At 48.6% G+C, this 21,462-nt stretch overlaps 1 protein-coding gene across 3 annotated transcripts in view; it reads left to right on the top strand.

Annotated features, from left to right (window-relative positions):
* The window catches only part of NXN (nucleoredoxin), a 141,045-nt gene that overhangs the window by 64,197 nt on the left and 55,386 nt on the right, over positions 1-21,462 (top strand). The gene's annotated exons all lie outside the window — the stretch shown is intronic.

The following is a 21,462-nucleotide window of genomic DNA, read 5'->3' as shown; positions in this document are numbered from 1 at the left end:
GGATCCTCCCTTCAAGAAGCTGACTGTTGGCCAGGAGAACCCTGACCTTGAGTCTCCGGGACAGAGCACAAGAAGTCATGTACCGGGGAGAGAGAGTGGATGTGCTCAGTTTTTCTTTTCTTTCTTTTTTTTTTTTTTTAAGGCTCGATGAGTGCTAATCCCTATAGTTACAATAAGGAATAAGGCAAGTTTTGGCCTCAAAGAGCTAAGTCTCCTTGGGGAGAGAGGCCAGCTATATTTTTTTTCTTTCTGTTTGTTTGTTCTTTTTAACTTTTTCTTCTCAATTCTGTTATCTCCTTTGTCCCCCTCCTCCCTGCACCCTACCACCCTCCAGCATTCCCCATCTCACCCCCCATCACTTAGTTCATGTCCGTGGGTCGTACATGTAAGTTCTTTGGCTTCTCCATTTCTTATACTCTTCTTAACCTCCCCTTGTCTATTTTGTACCTACTATTTATGCTTCTCATTCCCTGTACCTTTTCCCCTCATTCTCCCTCCTCCCTTCCCCATTGATAAACCTCCATGTGATCTCCATTTCTATGATTCTGTTCCTGTTGTAGTTGTTTGCTTAGTTTTTCTTTTTGTATTTTAGGTTCAGTTGTTGATAGTTGTGAGTTTGTTATCACTTTACTGTTCATATTTTTTATCTTCTTTTTCTTAGATAAGTCCCTTTAACATTTCATATAATAAGAGCTTGGTGATGATAAACTCCTTTAACTTGACCTTATCTGGGAAGCACTTTATCTGCCCTTCCATTCTAAATGATAGTTTTGCTGGATAGAGTCATCTTGGATGTAGGTCCTTGCCTTTCATGACTTTTAGTTCTTTCCAGCCCCTTCTTGCCTATAAGGTCTCTTTTGATAAATCAGCTGATGTCTTATGGGAACTCCTTTGTAGGTAACTGTCTCCTTTTCTTTTGCTGCTTTTAAGATCCTCTCCTTCTCTTTAATCCTGGGTAACTTAACTGTGATGTGCCTTGGTGTGTTCCTCCTTGGGTCCAATTTCTTTGAGATTCTCTGGGCTTCCTGGACTTCCTGGTAGCCTATTTCCTTCACCAGACTGGGGAAGTTCTCCTTCATTATTTGTTCAAATAAGTTTTCAATGTCTTGCTCTTTCACTTCCCCTTCTGTCACCCCTAGGTGTTGGATGTTGGTGTAGGTGTTGGTCTGGGTGTTGGAGCATTGAAAGTTGTCCCAGAGCTTTCTCAGCCTCTCCTCATTTGTTTGAATTCTTGTTTCTTCATTCTGTTCCAGCTGGATGTTTATTTCTTCATTTGTTTCAAATCCTTGTTTTGAGTCCCAGTTTCCTTCCCTTCATTGTTGATTCCCCTTATTTTTTTTTATTTCACTTTGTATAGCCTTCATTTCTTCCTTCATTTTGCGACCTAGCTCAACCAATTCTGTGAGCATCCTGATTACCAGTGTTTTGAACTCTGTATCAGATAGGTTGGCAATCTCCTTGTCACTTAGTTCTTTTTCTGGAGTTTTGATCTGTTCTTTCATTTGGGCCATATTTCTGTGTCTTGGCACACCTGTTATGTTGTAAGGGGCGGAGCCTTAGGTATTCATCAGGGCGGGGCAACCCTCTTTGCTGTGTTGTGGGGGAGGGGTCAGAGAGGGAATGATGCCACTTGCTGGCTCTGCTCAAGCCCCACTTTCCATCACTCCCCTCACTTCCCACAAGCAGACTGCGGCCTTTCAGATGCTGACTTGCACATGGGTGGGTTTGTGTACATTCTAGTACCCCGTGGGCCTCTCCCACGGACTCTCCTGTGATCCTGAGTTTCTCCCACTGCCACAACTCCTGCAGATTTTTACATCCGGAGGTTTTGAGTCTTTACTTTCCCATGCTGAAACCCTGGGTTCTGTGGTCTCGATTCTCAATGGTTCTCCCCAGCTTATTGGCCCATGAATATAGGACCAGCTGGTCCACCAGCCACTTCCTTGGCTGTGCATTCTCTCCGCCTCAGCTGCCCGTTTCCACCCCTCCTACCAGTCAGGGTGAATGTTTCTTTAACTCTGGTTGTTGGACTTCTGTGAAGTTTAAATGTCTGGCAGTTATGGTTGTTTTTTGTTTTTAAATTTGTTGTTGTCCTTCTTTTGGTTGTGTGAGTAAGTGAAGCATTTCTACCTATGTCTCCATCGTGGCCGGAACTCCTGGGCTGCTCCAGGTCCTTGGCGTATCAGTACATGAGCAGGTCCACCTATGTTTTCTTTGTAGCTGGTATTGATACCTGCCATTTGTTGTTTCTGATTGTTAATTGCCAACTCCTCTACCACTAGACTCTAAGCTCATGTGAAAGCATGAACCACGTGTGTTATTCACAATCCCGTTTCCTGTGCTCAGCACCGCAATATTCATTGAAGTAATGAACAGGCGGATGAACTATTAAAGGAAGGAAGGAGACAGTGATGATGCTGTGACATAGGTGCTAGAAGAAAAGCACACGCAAGGCAGGGTGGGCACACGGAGGAGGAGTCCCAGCCCTGCCCTTTCTTGGGGGGAACGCTGTGGGGAGGAGCGTCGGGGTCGTTTTCCCAGGGGTGACATCCAGACTGGTTCCTGACGGCAAAATAGGAGTCAGGAGATTAAAAATGGGCCCCAAAGTATCCAGGCATGGGGAAGTGGAGAGGAATTTGTGCCCAAAGGTGCATAATGCACAGGACTAGACCAGTGGCTCTCAACAGGGGTCAGGTTTGCCTCAAAGGGCATATTTGTTGCAACTCGGAGGAGTGCTCTAAAGATCCTACAGTGCAGCACAGTGCAGGGGGCAGCCTCCCTCCCCGACAAAAGAACCCAGATCTAGGGGAAGAACCACTTGGGAGGCCTGGGGGAGGGGCTGAGGTAGGAGCAAAGATGAATAGCTGGCTGGAGGGAAGAGAGGGGCAGCAGTGGTGGGTGATTACATGAGAATTCGATATTGTTCAGCCAGTTCAGTACACGGAGAACTTGGAGGTGCACAGTGTCAAGTCATCCTTAAATAATCCCTTACCAGGATCTCCTTTAACACCCAGGTGAACAGCGCGCTGCACTGAAGAAGTCAGCCGCTCACCCTGGGCCTGGGCGGTATGAAGCTAATGGGTTATGCTGCCTGTAATTTCTCCATTTCCTTCCAGTAATAGCAGACCATGCAGGATGTCACCGAGGCTGCTCAGCATTTTCCTCCTCTTATTAAATTTAAGTGATTGCCTTTCTTCATTTGACGGATGAGATAAAAAAATGCATTTGACCCTGGATGGTGCTTTCAGAAAGAAATTGAGTCACCTGTTTGTTTTCCTTGTAGCCACAGGACCCATCTTGCTAACTGACTGTCCCCGAAGCAGTGCTGGGCAGCCCAGGGTGGCTTGGTTTCCACTGTGCCCCGGCTGCTTCTCACCCAGCCGCCTGTCCCAGCCGGGCGTTCAGGAGTGGGGATGGCCCTCACCTCCACCTCCCTTTCCAAAAGGCCGAGCACTCACGCTCTCCAGTGAGCCTGGCTTGGGCTTGCCTGGGACCTGCCAGGAGCTGAAAGTTGTTTTCTTTTTCCCACAGGAAATAATTTTCCTGGGCACGGCAGCCCTGGGTTGCCAATCCCTTGCTTTCATGAAAGCTCACGCGTGTGTGACAGTGGCACTATTGTGGGGTGTGCTGGAGTTTCCATTACAGATGCCGTGCTGATCTGCCACAGCGATTTCTCTGAGAGGCATAACTCTAACAGGAGGGTGTAAGAAGGGACTGGTTTGAAAAAAGGGAGGGAGACTATTTTCTGGGACGCGAGGCAGCCGGGAACTGGGGTGCACTGTTGAGTGGGCACATACGAGTGGTTGAGCTGGGGTCAGTGTCGGCGGCCAGGGTGCTCGGTCCTTTTCTCTGTTTCAGAGATCTGGAGAGGCTGCAGTGTCTGCTGGGAGAGGGCCCAAGGGGGGGTGTTGAACAGGGCGAGAAGGTCTGGTTACCAGGGACAGCTCTGTCTATAAAAACAAATGTCATTCCACAGAACTCCCCTGGGCTAGGGTTGATGGGATGAGAAGTTGGGGGGAGAGGGGGACTGGAGAGCTTAATAAATGTCTAAATTTAGTTAAACGTGAGGTCAAAATGCAAATGAAGATAATAGGTGAAACCATCTAGAAATAAGCACAGCCCTACTTAATCCTCCCAATGCCCCTGGGAGGCACAGGCAACAAGCAAGTCATGAGGCCCATTTTACAGGAAGGCTCGACCTTGGAAATCGACAATGCAGGGAACAATGAACGGTGCTGGTAGGATCAGGTCTTTCTGAGCTGGACGGGGTTACTGCAGAAACTGTAGAGTGGTGTTTGCTTCTGTGTGCCCTGCCCCTCGCTTCGTCACGGTAGCTACCCCGGGGTGCTTCTCTTGATCCTGTATCAGCATCTCTCCCGTTTCCGCTTCTTTGGGAGGCTCTTTCCTTTTAGAGAAGAGCTACATGGGGTGGGGGTGGGGGCGGGGGCGCGCTGTGGAAAGAAGGAGGAAAGAGGAAGGTAAATGGGCCACAGGCAGAAGGGAGAGCCAGCCAGGACTCAGGGAAACCTCAGAAGTAACATGTTGTGCTCTAGAGGAGCCCCCGCAATCCACAAACCCTCAGAAAACTCACCGTTTCCACCCTCCATCCAGAGGTGTGAGCGGGTTCAACTGGGCCGATCACCCTGAGGAAGTAGCGAGAGCGCATCATCGCCGGGGACCGGCGGTTCTCAGCCGGAACAGTTCTGTTCCACAGGGACGTGTGGCAGTGTCTGGAGATCTTTATTTAAATGAATACCTGGCTGGTATAGCTCAGTGGATTGAGCACGGGCCATGAACCAAAGTGTCGCAGGTTTGATTCCCAGTCAGGGTACATGCCTGGGTTGCAGGCCATGACCCCCAGCAACCGCACATTGATTTCTCTCTCTCTCTCTCTCTCTCTTTGTCCCTCCCTTCCCTCTCTAAAAATAAATAAATAAAATCTTTTAAAAAAAAACATTTAAATGAATAAATGAATGAATAAACTGAAAACAACGTTTTAGTTTTACAGAAAAACTGAGAAGTACAGTGTTCCCACAGACCACCCCCCCCCCCCGCCTCCCCACTCCCGGTTTCCTGTTATTCACATCTTACGTCGACACGGAACATTTGTTACAACGATGAGCCACAGTGTTACGTTATTATTAACCAAAGCCCATAGTTTACATTAGGATTCATTCTTCGTGTTGCACATTCTGTGGCTTTTGACAAATGCATGATGGCATGCCTTCACCATTCCAGCATCATACAGAAGAGTTTCACGGCTCTGAAACGCTCCTGTGGTTTCTGGAGACATTCTTCATTGTCACAATAGGCGGGTGTTACTGGCATGAAACGGGTTGAGGCCAAACATTCTGCAGTGCCCCCAAGACAGTGCCCCAGCAGAATGTCCTGGCACTGAGATTGCACACCCGGGCGCTGCAGACACTGGCGCAGGTGTGGCTGTGTGCCTGGTGGGGGCGGGGTGGGAGGCTCCAGTGCTGGACAGGAACCTGGGGTGTGGCTGCTAGGGGCCTGGCCTTGTGCTGGCAGAAGAGAGGCACCTGGAGGATTTGGACAGTCCTGTGTAGAAAATTAACTATAACATGCAGGCAGCGTTCCAGCCATAATCCCTGCACACATTCCTCCAACTCTTGCCCTCTTAAATTCAAACCCTGAGGTCTGAGTCTAATTAAAATGCCAAAAATTATGATTATCGGGTTGTGCTTTGGTGGGGTTAGCTTCAGTTCCTCTCAGATTAAATTCAGTTTCTGATCCATCCAGAACCAAAAGCCTGAGTCTTAGGTCCGGATCCCCAGTATTTAAGCAACGTCATTATTTTCTTGCTGCCTCAGTTTCCTTTTCTGAGAAGGAAGACAGCTGTCCTCCCTGCCCCGACTCAGAGTGTTTCCATGAGTTGGTATCTGCAGTGGACAACTGTGAGCTTTTGCAATGCCGGTTGTGTGGTGGGCAGCAGCACACGCCATTCAAGACCGAATCCACTAAAAACTGCCCAAGGAGTAACATTTTTATGGAAAGGGCTTGTGTGATGCTGAGGTTTGTGGGTGGGGGTGGTAAGCTACAAGATGACTGCTTTTAAAGACTGGAGATTTATAAGGGGAAAATGCAGGCTTTGTCAAAGTCAGCAGTTCTTGCAAATGGAGGGGCCACAGTCGTGAGGCGGGGGTTGGGGAAGTGGGGGGTGCTGCTCCATCAGTCCTGCGGACCTCACGATGCTTCCATCGGTCTTGTCAGATGGGGGCAAGGACTTTATTCCTCCGACAGGCGTGGGAGGAGAATCCAAAAACCAAGCTCACTCCCTTCTAGAATGTAAATATGGATAGTGAGAAATACTCCTTTTCATGAATGACCTCCTCCACCTTCATTGTCTCAAAGTCATAAAACCTTAAATATCAGGAGAAAAAGGTTCTTTTGGAAAAAAAAATCTTCCTTTGTGGATGCATGTTTGCACTGGAGAGGGGAAAGTTTTGCCAAACAAAAAGGTTCCAACTAAGGCATGTAAAACAAGTTTTATTAAAACTTTAATTATCTCCCACCTGCTGGTGCTTTGCGCCATCAGAGGAAAGGGCTAATTAAGAACAGCACTGGATGTGCATGGCGTTGCTGGGTTCTTTCCTCTTCTTGAAGCAGATTTGTTCTTAATCAAGCTCGTTTCGTAATAAGCAGGTCCAGACACTGAGTTCACATTTGCATTTCCAACACTGTTTAATTAAGATCCTTTACCCAGGAGGTGTCGACTTGTGTTATTTTGAATTTAATGTCTTCCTAAGTTTGGACCCTCTGCTGGGGGTGTTTTTCTTTACACTGGTGGTAGGGGTCAGGAACCGGCCGTGCCCCGACGTGTTTGTAAGTGGGGGTACATTTTGTAGGGCAAGTCCAGGGGGAGTCAAAACAAAGCCTTCTGGTGCTTTGTTCTTCACGCTGGAGTACAGAAGTATCCATGGGCTCTGAACTTGAAACCCCAGGCTCCACCCCCATTTTGTATTCTGCGGCCCCCAAGGATCACGCTCTCTGAGAGCGTGTATCATTTGTCTCCGCCTTCCTAGTCTTCATCTTGACTTGAATTGTGCAGAGTCACTCCAGGGTCCAGGACTAAGCTTTGCAGTATGTTGCAACAACAGTAACTTCCCCGCTTAAGCATTTAACATGCACGGTGTCTGGTCTTACTGCTCTGCCTTCTCACTGAATCCTCCAGGAAGCTGAGGGTTACGTGACCGGTGGGTGGTGGAGCCGAGATTCGAACCTGTTTCCTGACCGGAATCAAGCCTTTAACTGTAGGCTGTGGAGTTTCTTTTGTGCTCTAAGACTTAAAAACTCTCAATTTTCTGGCTCTTGGTTTTGCTTTGTTTCGTTTTGACTCTGGAATTTTGAGTGGGTCAGTGTTTGTGTAAATTCCAACGTATCTGGAAAGTCCTCTGCTAACCCAGCCGTGTTTTTTTCATTGTGATTGATAATAGCATTTGTCTGAAGATCTTAGAGGACCCGATTTTGCTGAAGTTTTTAAAATCTTGCTGAACTTTTGCTAGCCCTGGTGTGAGATGTGGATTCTTTTTTCCCTTCATTACAAACTCCTTAAGCCCAGTCCTTTCCTGCAGCTGCAGCGGTGCCCGCACTGTGTGGCTTAGGTGTGGCGTGAGCCCGGCTGAAGGCAAAGGAACACGCATTGAGCACTTGCTGTGTGCCAGGTGCTTTCTGAACACAGCGATCTCTTCCAGTCGTCCTAGCAACGTGTGCGATAGTCGCAGACATCTGCATTCTTCCGGTGAGGGAACTAGGCGTGGGGAGCTCGGCGTGCTTGCCCGGGGCTGCGTGACTGACGGATTATAATAGGACGGGGAACCAAATGCACACCCGGGCCCCTGTGACACCCAAGCCCCAGCTCTTTCCACTCCACATACTTTCTTTCTATAGAATGGAAATTGGGTTAAATGGAATTTTGCTTTTTCTTAGGAAAAAGGATGTAGAAAAGGCTTTAGAAACACACGGACAACTTTTCTCTGTTTTCTCCCCCAAAGCCAAAGAGGCCATCTCTCTCAGTAATGGGGCTTACTTATATCAAGTGAATGGAAAAACTGGGTCACATAGCTGCCAGGAGCCTGCATTTCTGTTTAATTGTCTACCACACACTTTCTCTGTGTTTGTTTACCTGTGGCTAGTTCTGACAAACGAAACGGGTTCTCTCCTTGGCCTCTTCATGTGGGAGAAGTGAGCTGTGGGATTTTAGTGGAAGGAGTATAGGACTGAAAATGCCTACATTTGGAAAATTTCCAAATACGTGGTGCAGAAGAAGGTATTCTTATTGATCTGGGTGACGAGAGCATCTAAATGACAGCTTCCTGCATCACCCTCCCTAATCACACACCACCCTGTTACCGCAGAACTCCGTACCCCACGCCCCTTCCCACGCTTCCCCCCTGTGGCCCCTTCCCTGGCAGAGTCCTGGCCAGCTGACAAGTATCTGTTGAGCTCCTACTAGATAAAAGTTCGTTGTATCCAGATTGTCCAGCAAAAATGTTAGAATAAATAATAGAGTGACTTCAAGGCATTCTTCCTTTTTCCTTTAGGCCAGGATTCCTTTTGCTTTAGGTCAAAGCATCGAGAGCGAGGACTGTTGTTTCTGAACCTTCTTCATGTTGTATCCTTTCAGGACCACTGGGTTTTGACTCACTTTGTAGAGCTGAAACTTTCAGGCTCTAGCAGTTTTCCTCCAGAGCCGTAAAAGTCATTGTATAATTGGCACTTTATGTCCTGTCCCCTTTTCCCTTTCTCCTGCTAAATTATTTTTTTTGTTTGTTTTTCCCCACACCCCAGAATCCCTGGCCATTCTCTTGCCGTAACGACCGCTGGTAGCTTAGCAACGTGGATTGTCTCGCAGCAAAGCCTGTGCGCTGCTGGCCCTCCCAAGGAAAAATCATGTGAGAGTGTCAGGTATCCAGCAGAATACATCTCCTTGGACTAAATAGCCTCTGGCTCGGTACAGGCAAAGCCCTTTAGTCCAGCTTGAATGTGAGGGGACCTTTTCCATGCTTAATTTATTGATTTTTTTAAAAAGCCAAAGCAACGTAAGCAGGGCCAAGAATAATGTTGGCAAGATCCTGTACAAGAACATACCCTTGCATAGTTGCCTGACAGGAGTCCAGTCTGCCTTACACGCGGTACTCGGTGGCAGCTTTAACTGAGAAATTCAGCACCGCGCTCAGAATGTGCTGGGTGCTGAATGCAGAGCCTTTAGCTTCTGATGGGCCTGTCCTTGCACCAGCCTCTTTCTGCCTTTTTTGTGGTTCTGTGCCAGGGTTTTGAGCTGTATTTGAAAGCTTTGTTTAAATTTTCCTAAGGGATAGCAAAAGTAAGTATCACAGTTCCCAGGTGGGCACAGAGCCTTTCTTCAGAATGGGGCATGTGTGAAAAGAAAAAGGCCTGCCCTGGCCCGGTAGCTCAGTTGGTTAGAGCATTGTCCAGTACGCCAGGGTTGGGGGTTTGATCCTCAGTCAGGGCATATGCAAGAATCAACCAGTGAATGCATAAATAAATGTAACAACAAGTCAATGTACTCTCTCTGTCTCTGTCTCTCTTTGTTGTCTCTCTCAAATCAATAAATAAAAAATTTAAAAAAAGAGCCCTGGCTGGTGTAGCTCAGTGGATTAAGCGCTGGTCTGCAAACCAAAGGGTCTCCAGTTCAATTCCCAGTCAGGGCACATGCCTGGGTTGTGGACCAGGTCCCCAGTAGGGGGCGTATGAGAGACAACCACACATTGATATTTCTCTCCCTTTCTTTCTCCCTCCCTTCCCCTCTCTAAAAATAAATAAATAAAATAAAACATTTAAAAGAAAGAAAGAAAAGGCCATTCAACTCCAGAGACATTTCCTGGCTATGAAACTGGACTGGAGAAACAGGAGACTGGAAGTAGGAGATGTACAATGGAATCCTTGACCCTTTCTCGAGCCTGCCTCCTGCTCAGACAGGCACATCTCGTTAACATAGTCACCACCCAAGCCCTGCCTGGTGTGTGGGACCCATCATCCTGATAAGTCCCTCTTCCTGGAATTCCCTCCCTTTACCAGTTCATCCCGCCCAGGAGACCTGGCTCAGGACGCCCCGTCTTAGATGTCCTTCATACCCCTTGCTGTTGTGGGTGCTGCCTGACTTCTCTTTCCTATATTCCTCTGTCGTTCTCCCTTGTCCTCAGCTTTGTATCTGGGGGGGGGGGGGACTCCACACATTAATAATAATAATAATGATAAATGGGCTTTAATACTTCATTTGTATTGTGTCTGTGCAATTTATGAATGTGGGAGGTGGGCAGCCCTTCTAAGCAGCGGTGACTGTTTCCAAGATGAGTTCAGCCAGCTTTCCACCGGAAGCCTCAGTTCACCCAGAGACTTTATTGGGGTGGATTAATCACACATGAGCATGTGGAAACCATGTTTGTGATCTCTGGTTCCTTAGATTCTAGCTTGGTGGTTGGGATACAGCTGCCTGAGAACTGTTTGTTCATGCTCTAGAAACACGTTTTAGGGCCTTCAGAGGTGATGAGACCCTTTGGTTCAGCCATCAGCTGAGGCTAGTTCATTCATTCACAAGGGGCCACCCGTCTCTTTGCTGGTGTCTGAACTTCTGTTCTTCATCCACGGCACTATATTCCCCCATTACACAGGGGACCAGAACGCCAATTAGGAACTAAAAGGTGTTTTAGAAAGGCAGGTGGATGGAAAGGCGGAGGGATATTCCCTCGCGCCTGTCCCCAGCTCCCGTGACCGCTGAATTTCCTGCTTTCAGAACTTGCTTTTGTGAACCCTGAAGTTCTCTGCTCGTAGCTGACCACACCCCGCATCACCACCCGCAGTCTGCCCGAGTCTGTCTCTGGCTGTGCTCATCCCACTGACTGGACCGAGGTCTTGAGGTCTTGTGGTCGTGCCGCCTGCATTTCCATACTTTGAACTCTGGAATCACCCCAGGCGTGTACCTGCTTGCTGGCGAGGAGTCCCGAGGGTCTCTTCCTAGGTGATCTCTCTTGAGGGGAGGCTTTAGTTTCTCAGCCTGGGATGTGGAGGGCCAGCTTTCTTCTTTCTGTAGCCTGAGGTCAGGAAGGTGGTGGAGGAGGAGCTTAGAGCTGTGGATGTAATGGAAATTCGAAGCCCCTGCTGGTCAAACTCCAAGAACAAAGACTGCTCTTACAACAGCCTGCTAGCAGCTTCTGCTGGGGGAGCTCAGGGCCAGGGAGAGGGAGAGCAGGAGAGGCCTGGGCTGTGGACAGGGTGTTTCCACGTCTGAGAAGCTAAGGTTCAGAAGAGTCAGGTTCGTCTGTCCAAAGCAGCTCCCTTCCTCCCCCAGCCATCACCGCCCGGCCTCACTGGCATGGTTCTTGCCCACACTGATATGCGGAGAGAAGCAGTGGGAAGGAAAGACAGAAAAATTGTTCCTCCCCCACCCCATTTAAAAATGGGAAGTTTTACATTCTGTGAATTGGTGTCCCAGAAACAACAGAGGCAGCGGCTGGATTTGTTGCTAACAGATCGTCCTCTCACCCCGCCCTTTCCTCAGCAGAGACAGGACCACCACCGGCCAGCCCCTGGGGACCCCGAGGACTTCCCTCTGGTGGTTGTTTCATGGCCAGGAGGAGTGCAGCTCACCTCACTCATTCCCCTGGGTTCCGCAGGCTCTGTTCTCCGAGCAGCTACAGTGCCTGAGCCCAGTTCCCTGCTCTCTGCCTCCTCTCGGGAGGTTGGGAGCACTTCGCCTCCTCACACCCTCAGCTGTTGACAGTCAGCCTCGCCTTAAACAGCTTCCCATGAGTGTCTCCTGGATCCTCACGTCTTGCAGCTTCTTGTTCTAGAATCACCTCCAACACATCATCTGTCCCTTAAGACAATCCTCATGCAAACATGCTCTTCTCAATTCTGCTGTCTTTACCTACTAGGAGTTGGGCTCTAAGGATTTTTGCTGTTTGAACCCAGAGTCATTAGAGACTGTAAATGTATTGTGATCCTTTTTCTAATTCTCTAGGAATTCTAAACATTAAGCCCCATTCTTGACTAGAACTCGCAGCCACAGGAGGGGTTTGAGCAGGTAGCCCCGGGGCACGTGGGCTGAGCAGGAAGGAGAGGTCTGCTGGTCGGTGACCTGGCAGCTGCCTGGCTGAGCAGACCCACCCCTGCCTCCCTCCAGCCTTACTCCTGCAGTGGCCTCAGCAAGACTACAGTCGCAGTGAAATCTCGGTTTCCCATTTTATACAAAGTGAATGCACAGCCCTGGCCAGGGGGCTGGAGCCTCTTCCCATACACCAAAATGCTATGGCTTCAATCCCCGGTCAGGGCTCGTGCAGGAGGCCACTGGTGGATGTTTCTGTCTTACATTGCTTTCTCTCTCCTTTCTCTCTCTTCCCCTTCCTCTCTAAAAATCAATTAAAAAACATATCCTGAGGCGAGAATTTTAAAAAGTAGATATATATCTATGTAATGACGCAAAAAAAATTCTCAAAACAGTAACAAGGTTTTTTCATTGTCTTTTTGTTTTGTTTTGTTTTTTTACAGAGAGGGGTGGGAGGGAGAAAGAGAGGGAGAGAAACATCGATGTGCAAGAGATACATTGATTGGCCCTGGCTGGTGTAGCTCAGTGGATTGAGTGTGGGCTGCAAACCAGAGGGTCGCCAGTTCAATTCCCAGTCAGGGCACATGCCTGGGTTGCGGGCCAGGTCCCAGTATGGGGAGTGCGAGGAGCAACTACACATAGAAGTTTCTCTCCTCATCTTTCCCCTTCTCTTCCCTTCTCTCTAAAGATAAATAAATAAAATCTTTAAAAAATACATTGATTGGTTGCCAACTGGGGACCTAGCCCGCAACCCAGGCATGTGCTCTGATTCCCAGGAATGGGAATCGAACTGGCAACCTTTCCGTTCACAGGTTGGCCCTCAGTCCGCTAAGCCACATCAGCCAGGGCATTGTTCTGTCTTCTTGGGAAGCAGTGTGGTGAGTGGGTATAATGTAGGTTTTTGGCATCAGAGCTTTCTGTTCTAGCTTTACCACCCAGAGCGCTTGTCCTTAGACAAAGTTCCTGAACCTCTCCGAACGTCAGTTTTTATCATTTATGAACGTGGGATGATGGTGATACCCACCTTTCTGGGCTGCTGCAGGAATTAAACACCATTATGTGTGTGAGGCCAGGGTGATTCAAGGTATAGAGCAGGCACTTCGTAGAGGTGGTTGTAAGGATCTTGTAGTTAGAGAAGGGAGTAAGGCGGCTGAGACGCCTGAGGACTGGGTATAGTGAGTCACTTATCCGCAGGAAATACTTTGGATACATTTGGATGTTGCCACTGCACGCCAGGTAGAAACCGGAGCATGGCGTCTGCCCTAGGTGTTCGCTTCGCTTGTCGGAATGCAAAATGAAAATGTGAAAACAAACCACTTTGTGCCTTCACTTGTGTGACATTCCTTCATTCATTCAGCAAATAGTGAAGCTAGTACCTCTGTTTTCCTAGTGCCTGAAAAGTTGAACAGAACAGCCTCTATGTACAGCTGAGTCTGTTTATTCAAAACAAAATCAGTCATCTCTACACAGAGCGATAATTGCTATTAAATGAGCAAACACACGTAGAGTGCCGGCACCTGGTCCAGCCGGCATAGGCCATCTCGTGAGCACTTAAGCCCCGTACCAGTGTCTGCATGTCTGGAGGCAGAGGGGGATACATTGGAGAGAGCCTGTAAGAATAGGTGATGCTTCATCCAAGTCTTAAGGAAGAGTAGGGGCGTACCAGGTGGACAGGTGTGAGGGGAGAGGTGGGGGGAGCATTAAGGGGGAAGCAGTAGGAGGGTGCTGTAGGCAGCTGTGACCCCACAGCAGAGTGAACCGAGGGAACTGACTGCCTTTGCCTGTCTTGCTGAGGAGCATGGTCTTTATCCTCAGGGTGACTGAGACCAGTCTGAGGGTGTTAAGCAGAAGCTTTTACTTTTGGAGAAGGACAGATGCGGGGGCTGGGGGGCGGGGACACAACAAGGACTGGAAATGGTCTAGAGGCAGATAGAATAGCCTGAATTCGGACTCCAGCTGGGATGGAGAGGAGAGGAAGGGTGGATTCAGGAGCCATCTAGGAAGTGACAGGGTAGAAGCACAAAAGAAGGAAGAGTGCGAAGACTCCCAGTTTTCTGGCTTGGGAAATTGGGTGGAGCGTGTTTGGTGCCATTCACTTCGACGATGAGTAACAGCAGAGGAGGAAGCAGGGTGTGGCGGTGGGTCGGGGGAGACAATTCAATACAGTAAAATGCACAGATCTTAGGTGTTCAGTTCAGTGTGCTGGGACAGCTGTTATGTAAATATCATGCACAAGAAGAAATAGAACCTTTCCATCTAGAAAGTTCCCTCACTCATGCTCCTTCTCAGTCAGCCATTCCCTCCCCCCACACATCCCTTTGTCTTCACTCACTCTAGTAATTGAGCTTCGACTGCTCTGGAACTCCACCTAAATGGAAGCGTGTGCATGTGTTTAGTGCCCGTTGGGCTCATCCATACTGTTGCACGGAGCTGTAGCTTGTTCTCAGCTTTGCTGAGAACTTCGATGCTGTTCATTGTGTTGAGCGAACCTGCCACTGTTTCTCCGTTCGGGAGGGAGCAGTGAGTTGTTTCTAGTTCGGGGTGGGGGTAGGCTGCCCTAGGCATTCTCCTGCAGTTCTTCTTATGGACATGTTTTTTTTTTTTTCCCATTTCCCTCGGAGAAATACCTATGGATAGAACTGTGGGGTTATAGGGTACGTGTGTATTTACCTTCATAACAGTTCTTCATGGTGGCTGTTCCATTTCAAACTCTCACCAGCACATGAGAGAGCTCTGGCTGTTCCAGCTCCTCCCCAGCATTTGGCGTTGTCACTCTGCTCTGTTTTTGCTGTCCTGGTCCGTGCCAAGTGGGTTTAATTTGCATTTCCCTGATGACTAATGATGGCGGACACCTTATCTGTATGTTCGCTGGCCTGGCTTCGCTTTTGAAGTGTCTAACTAAATCTTTTGCCTGTTGTTTCTTTCCTCATTATTCCTAAGAGTTCTGTGTATAAACTGGGTAGGAGTCCTTTGTCAAATATACATTTGCATACATGTTTGGATTTACTCTCACTTGGCTCAACCCGTTCTGAGGCCCTCAGTGCGAGAGAGGCACGTGCAGATGCCCGACAGGAAATTACGGGAGGAAAGGTGCCGCCCTTCTCGCAGCAACACGCCTCTGCTGCTCCTGGTCCAGGTTGGGGCTGGAGCCAAGTGCGGCCCCGAGGGCATGGGAGAGACTCTCTTTGCATCTTAAGAAGTATGTTCATTTGTGGTGCCGGGGAGTCCTTCCCAGCTATTGAACTAGTGTTAGAGTCCTTCTGCCTTATTTTTTTAAAAGATAGTAAATTCCAAACTTCAAATATCACAGCGGAGAGAACGTTGTTACAAACCCTCCTGTCTCCATCACGGGTCTCAGCAGTTCACTGCCAGGCAGTGTTGCGCCTGCACCTCTACCCTCACCCCCTCCGCCCCAGTTTATTTTGAAGCAATCCTTTCCATCATAAATGTTTGGTATGTATTTTTAAAAGATAGTGACTCTTTAAAGACACACACACATACACACACACACAGCCAAGTAGCATTATTACATCTTAAAAGATAATAACTCCTTAATATTACTTTACTTTTTACAGCTTGTTTGAATGACCTTTGATTGCCTTTTGGTCATCACTTAATGATGACTGCAGACAAGCCAGCTCCCTTTCATCCTAGCTGGCTGTTCTTGCATCTGCCTGTAGGCTCTTTGGGGTCATATGTGGTTCGGCGCACGCCCACTTTCTGTCTGTCCATCTCTCTGTGTCTGCTGCACTTTTGTTTTTTAACCTTTATGTCCAGTATAACACAAAGTATACAGAAAAGTGCACAGGACATACATCACGAGTTAATGCCTTATAGAGTGGATTCCCACATAACCATGTCCAAATCGAGAAACAAACCTTTGTCAGGAGCCCCTGGGGTGCCCCACCCCGACACCACCCCTGACCCCCTTCCAGGGGAGGCGCCGCCCTGGCCTTTACAACCATCGCTTCCTTGCCTCTCCCAGGAATTTCCACCTAAATGTGCTTCCCTACACACTCGCGCCTCTTCGGGAGCTTTATATAAACAGGATTATTTACTCATCTTAACATGGAGTCAGATTCGTCAGGCCCTTCATGTGAGGCTGATGCTGTGTGTCATGAGAAGACATCTTTCACCACCCCGAGCGTTTCGTCCTGAGTTTTTTCTTTCACATTCTGTTATCATTTGTAAACTTCCTTGTTCTGCCTTTCATGCTTAGGATTCCTTTTCACTTTTCCCCGGGGAAGACATTTCACAAGTCTTCGGAGGCTGGCTGATAGCTCTGTTTTAGCTCGTCACTCCCGGTTCAGCAGGTAAAGCTTTCTGATCATTCAGGCTGCACACTCACCGACCAGAGCCCGGGGCTCCCGCTTCCTGCCCCCTGACGTGGAGGCAGCAGAAGGGGAGGAATTTGGACCTTTTCTTTGAGCCACTGGACCCCGGTGTGATCGGCCTCTGGGAGCCCTGGCCCAGCTGTGGGATTTGCGGAGGAGGGCCTCGCTTCAGATGGCGGGCCGTATCCTGTTGCCAGACCAAACGCCCTGTGTAGTTCCTGGTTGGAAGGACCTGTCCTTCATGGTCAGCTTACTCTTTTGTCCGAAGGGATGCTCTGGTCCTAAAAAAAAGTGTACGGGGTTTGACTGACAGCTCCCTGGCTCTGGCCCCTTGGGGGAGGAAGAGCAGCTTTTCCTCTTTCCCCTGCTCCCTGCTGTTAGTCGGGGTCTTCGCGTGTGCCAGCCAGCTCAAGGCCACTTGGACGGTTCTGTGGCGTTTCCACGGCCTCTCTATGTGGAGTCTTGATTGTTTGGTTTTAATCAGAAAGATAAACACTTATTTTGAATTTTCTCCCTGGCCCATCTGAGCTAAGTTCAAGCGATCTCTTTTAATTCAACCACATGTGAATTGCAGGAAATGTGTTCCTGTTGGGGAAATGGGTCATTTCCAAGATTTTTTTTCTCCCCAGGAAAAGTGTAATTTATTAGTTTGCTAAGCAGGACTCAGACAGGCAGCAAAGAAGCACTTATTGAGACATTTTCTTCTTTTATGGGCCCCTAATCACAACCTTATCCTAAACCTCAGCCCTGGTAGTTAACCCAAAGTTATTAATTAAATTATTTAATTGTACATGTGTAGAAATAAATAAATATCTCACTCCCCCTCCCACCACCACCAAAAAAAGCAATGTTTTGCTCAAGAATTATGCCCTGAATGAGAACAAAAAATATCACCACCCCATAATGATTTTTTTAAATGACTGTGATCTCACTTTTTTTTGGCTCTTATTTATGGTTGAAACCTCATCTTTGAATTTGGTGCATCAGAAGATTTGCTTGGCATAAAAGTGGAATTTCCATTCCTAACCAAACAAAATAGAGCTCAGAGATTCTACTTGAAAGATGAATTGGTCTCAATGTCATTTTGTCCGTCCTGTTCTTCTTGGACCAGATCAGCGCTTCACCACAGTGGGCAGTGTGGTTGAATTCCATACCTGTGAGAGAAGCTTCTAGAGACCTTTGGCTTGAAACACGCACATGCCTAGTTAGCCAAGTTCTTTCTTCTGAACCATCTTTTTTTGCTGCCCTCTGCTGGAAGCCAGAAACAGACAATTGCAGAAAGCTCCCCTCTGTTAGCTCTTCTCTGTAATGTCCCAAGAGGGGGAGAGGTGAAGTCCCATCCACTGCAGCTTTCATGGTGGACGCCATGTACTCATCATTCCACCACAGCGTCCTCACCTGGTTGCTGGAGAGACCTCAAGTTCCACGGATCCAGACCCAAGCTTGTTCTCTGACCTCCACCAGTTTTTCCACTCCGCTTTATCCTTCTTCCCTTTCTTTGTTTTTCTTTTTAAAAGATTTTATTTATTTATTTTTAGAGAGGGGATGGGAGGGAGAAAGAGAAGGAAACATCAGTGTGTGGTTGCCTCTCAAGTGCCCCCTACTGGGGACCTGGCCCGCAACCCGGGCATGTGCCCTGACTGAGAATTGAACCAGCAACCATTGGGTTCACAGGCCAACACTCAGTCCACTGAGCCACACCAACTAGGGCTCCTTCCCTTTCTATCTACCCATTCTTTCATTCATTCCATACATATTTGGGTCTTTCACTGGTTCTCCCTGCTTTTTGAGACTCCAGTGAACTCTGATAGCAGTGTCATACTGACTTAGTGACCCAAGCGACAAGCCTTAGCATTTCGCAGCTTGCTGCCCCCATTCTCTGCATCTGCCTAGGTCAGTGCATTTGGTGCAGTGGTACTTTTACTTGTCCAATGACCTCCAGCCTCACCCCTCCATACAGCTCCCAGCACTGCCTTCCTGTACCACCAGTTCTTCTCGTCAGTGCCCTACACAGCAAACCTGTCGGTGGATTAAATCCCACACTCCTTGGCATGGACTGCAGCCCCTCCCACCACCCAGCCTCACGTTGCTGTCTGACATTGTCTCCAGCCCTCGCCTTGGCACTGTGCTCCTCCACACTGATCCGCTCCCACCCTCCAACACCCATCCACAGTCGCCCTGTGAGCCTCGGAGCCTGCCACTTCCTCCACCAGGCATGGCCTTGCTCTCCATGTCTGGTGGAGCTGTGCTCGAAGTAAGCAGTGCATACTGTCCCTTCAGATGTCACCTCCTCTAAGAAACCTCTCCACTGTGCAGTTACCACTGGGCTCTCGGGTCTCCGTTCTGGCATCTGTCACCTGTTCTAGAGTCAGCACTGTCCTTGTCAGTCTGCCCTCCAGACTGGGCCCGCAGGGTGCAGCGCAGGGTTTCTAGGTCCAGCCTTATTTCCAGGAGTTTGTCAGAACGATGGCAGAGTTAGGGTCGTCTGCGTCAGCCCACACGGCTCCAGGCCCGCCGTCTCCACCGTTGCCCAGGCTCCCCCAGCAGCCCTGAAGCTCCGTGTCCGTAGCACTGAAAACCTCGCAGGCCTGGTGCCGGCTGTGCCCCGCCTCTCACTCTGCCCGGACGCCTCACCCCATGCTGCTCGCAACCTGCCTGGTAAAATTCAGTTCCTTCTTCAAAAAGCAGCTCAGATGTCTCTTCTTTCCTCTTCACTGGTTCTAACTTGCAACAAGATTAAATAATCAAATGGCCAACACAGCTGTGGCCCGAACTTCAAGCCCCAGACACGGTTCTCAGCATGTGGTGCTTGCCACAGAGTAAGTGCGAAACCAGTGGTGACTAACGTTACTCTTATTTTAATAATAAATTACATTATGTTAATTGCATGTTGATGTGTTTCTTTAAAATCATTCTTTTCTCCTGTCATTTCTGTCTCTTATCCCAGCTGAGGCATTTATCCATCTAGAGCAGACGCTGGTCCTCCTAGGCGGGACTCTCTGCCATAAGGACTGATTGCCTTTGTGACAAAGGGGTTGTGCTCAGGAGCAGAGAACTCCTGCGGGAGAAGAGGGGGTTCTGTGTCAGGAGTGAGCGTGGGCGAGTTAAAAGAAGCAGAGACGTGTTTATCCCCTCCAACCCCACATTGTTACCCCCTCCCTTTTGTCGTCCTATGTAATAAACGCCCTCCCCTCACTTTTCCTCAGGGAGCTGGTTTAAATGCAGACTTAAATGTTTTTCCTTAATCAACTGTGGGAGGATTTGTTTTATCTTTGATGAAAGGAGGCAATTTCCTACAAATGCATTGGATATTATCATCATTAGTATGAACAAAGCTTCTAGCACTTCACGTCCTCCAGACTGGCTAGCACAGGGGTTGAGGAGGCCTTAGGTAAGCTGAAGCTAAAAGAAGGTTCCAGTAAGAGTCTGGAGTTCCCCGATGCTTTATCTCAAAGGTAATAGACTCTCTCCATAAGCTGCAGAGGTTACTGACGTGGGCTCTATATTAGTCTGGGTCCTCCGGAGAAACAGAACCCATAGGAGGTGGGTGCCTGTGTCTGTATATATTTATGAGTATATAGATATTTACAAATAAAGAGATGTATAACAAGGATTTGGTTCAGAGAGTTATGGAGGCTGAGAAGTTCCAAGACCTGCAGTCAGCAAGCTGACATCCAGGAAAGCCAGTGGCGCAGGCTGCAGCCCAGTCTCAGTCCAGAGGTGAAGACCGATGTCCTATTTCAAAGACAGGAAGAGAAAGTGAGTTCTCCCTTACTGGGCCTTTTGTCCTAGTCAGGCCTTCAACAGGGTGCGTGAGGCTTACCCACACGCACTTTGGAGGAGGGGAGGGCAATCTGCTTTACTCAGTCTGCCGATTCACATGTCAGTCTTACCCAGAAGCGCCCTCACAGACACACGCAGAATGACGCTGAACTGAACGTCTGGGCACCCGTGGCCCAGCCTAGTGGACGTTACCATCACAGGTGCTTGTGCGTGTCTCTGTCTCTGTCTCTCTCTCTCTCCATCCATCCCCCCTCTCCCCCTCTCTGTCCCTGTCACTGTCCATCTGTCTTTTAATGATGTGGTTCAGAGTCCTGGCCTGTGAATGTCTGGCATCTTTGCTGAAAGACTGGGGGACTTGATACTGGAATTTTCCATCTCATCCCAGGTTCCTCCATTTACAGCTGGTGTCATTTCAGTTCTTCTTTGTTCTCCATTCAAACAACAGCCCTCAGCTTTTTTGTTTTCTCTTTTTTTTTTGTCTCTGCACACATGGTGTATGAAATTCCATGCATAACACACTTTTATGGGCATGTCCAAATTTTGGCACTTCCTCCCCCATCCCCCCACCCCACATTTCCCGAAAAATAAAGCCAGTAGCACCACAGATGCCTTGGGACATGTTGCTCATAAAAGCACTTTCCCAGCTTGGGGGGGAACTCTTAAGTGTTCGCCAGTAATGCAGCACAGCTCGACCAGGGCTGGCTGAAACACGTCATTCTCAGTTCACTGGTGTGCTTCATTCAACCTTCTCTGCTCAAGGGGGCTTATCTAAAACAAGTGGGCGTGCTATGATTTATATTTGAAAAATAAGCAATTGGCACACTTCCTTTCGAGTGATACTCATAATAGATACTTGCTGTTTATTACCTCACTGGAGCTGCGGGGTCCTGGGAGGTGCATGCTCCCCAGTGTGTGGTGATTGCAAATGTGGCCCCAGAACCAGAGCCGTGAAGACCACCTGCTTCAAGTCAAAGCACATGCTCCAAAAGTGTGGGACTCTTCGTTCAACCTGGCCCTTCCTATTCTGTGGCGTTCCTTCAGGCCTCCTAACTCTTAACTAGACTGCAGAAATGAGACTGTTAAAGCTTGCCCCTGAATCTGCCAGACCACACAGTACAGCCACAGTGCTTTCCCTCTTACCAAAGCACGGCAGAACCAGCGCCTTGCTGAGATACCTTTACCTTCATTTCTCTAATCTGTGTCCTCTGTTCCTGCGTTGGAGAACTGGAATTAGGCTGTCATTCAGGAGTGAAGGCATTC

Source organism: Phyllostomus hastatus, unplaced genomic scaffold, assembly GCF_019186645.2.
Source record: "Phyllostomus hastatus isolate PE091 unplaced genomic scaffold, TTU_PhHast_1.1 phas_contig_210, whole genome shotgun sequence".
Lineage (NCBI taxonomy): Eukaryota > Metazoa > Chordata > Mammalia > Chiroptera > Phyllostomidae > Phyllostomus > Phyllostomus hastatus.
This window is presented reverse-complemented; position numbering and strand designations above follow the sequence as displayed.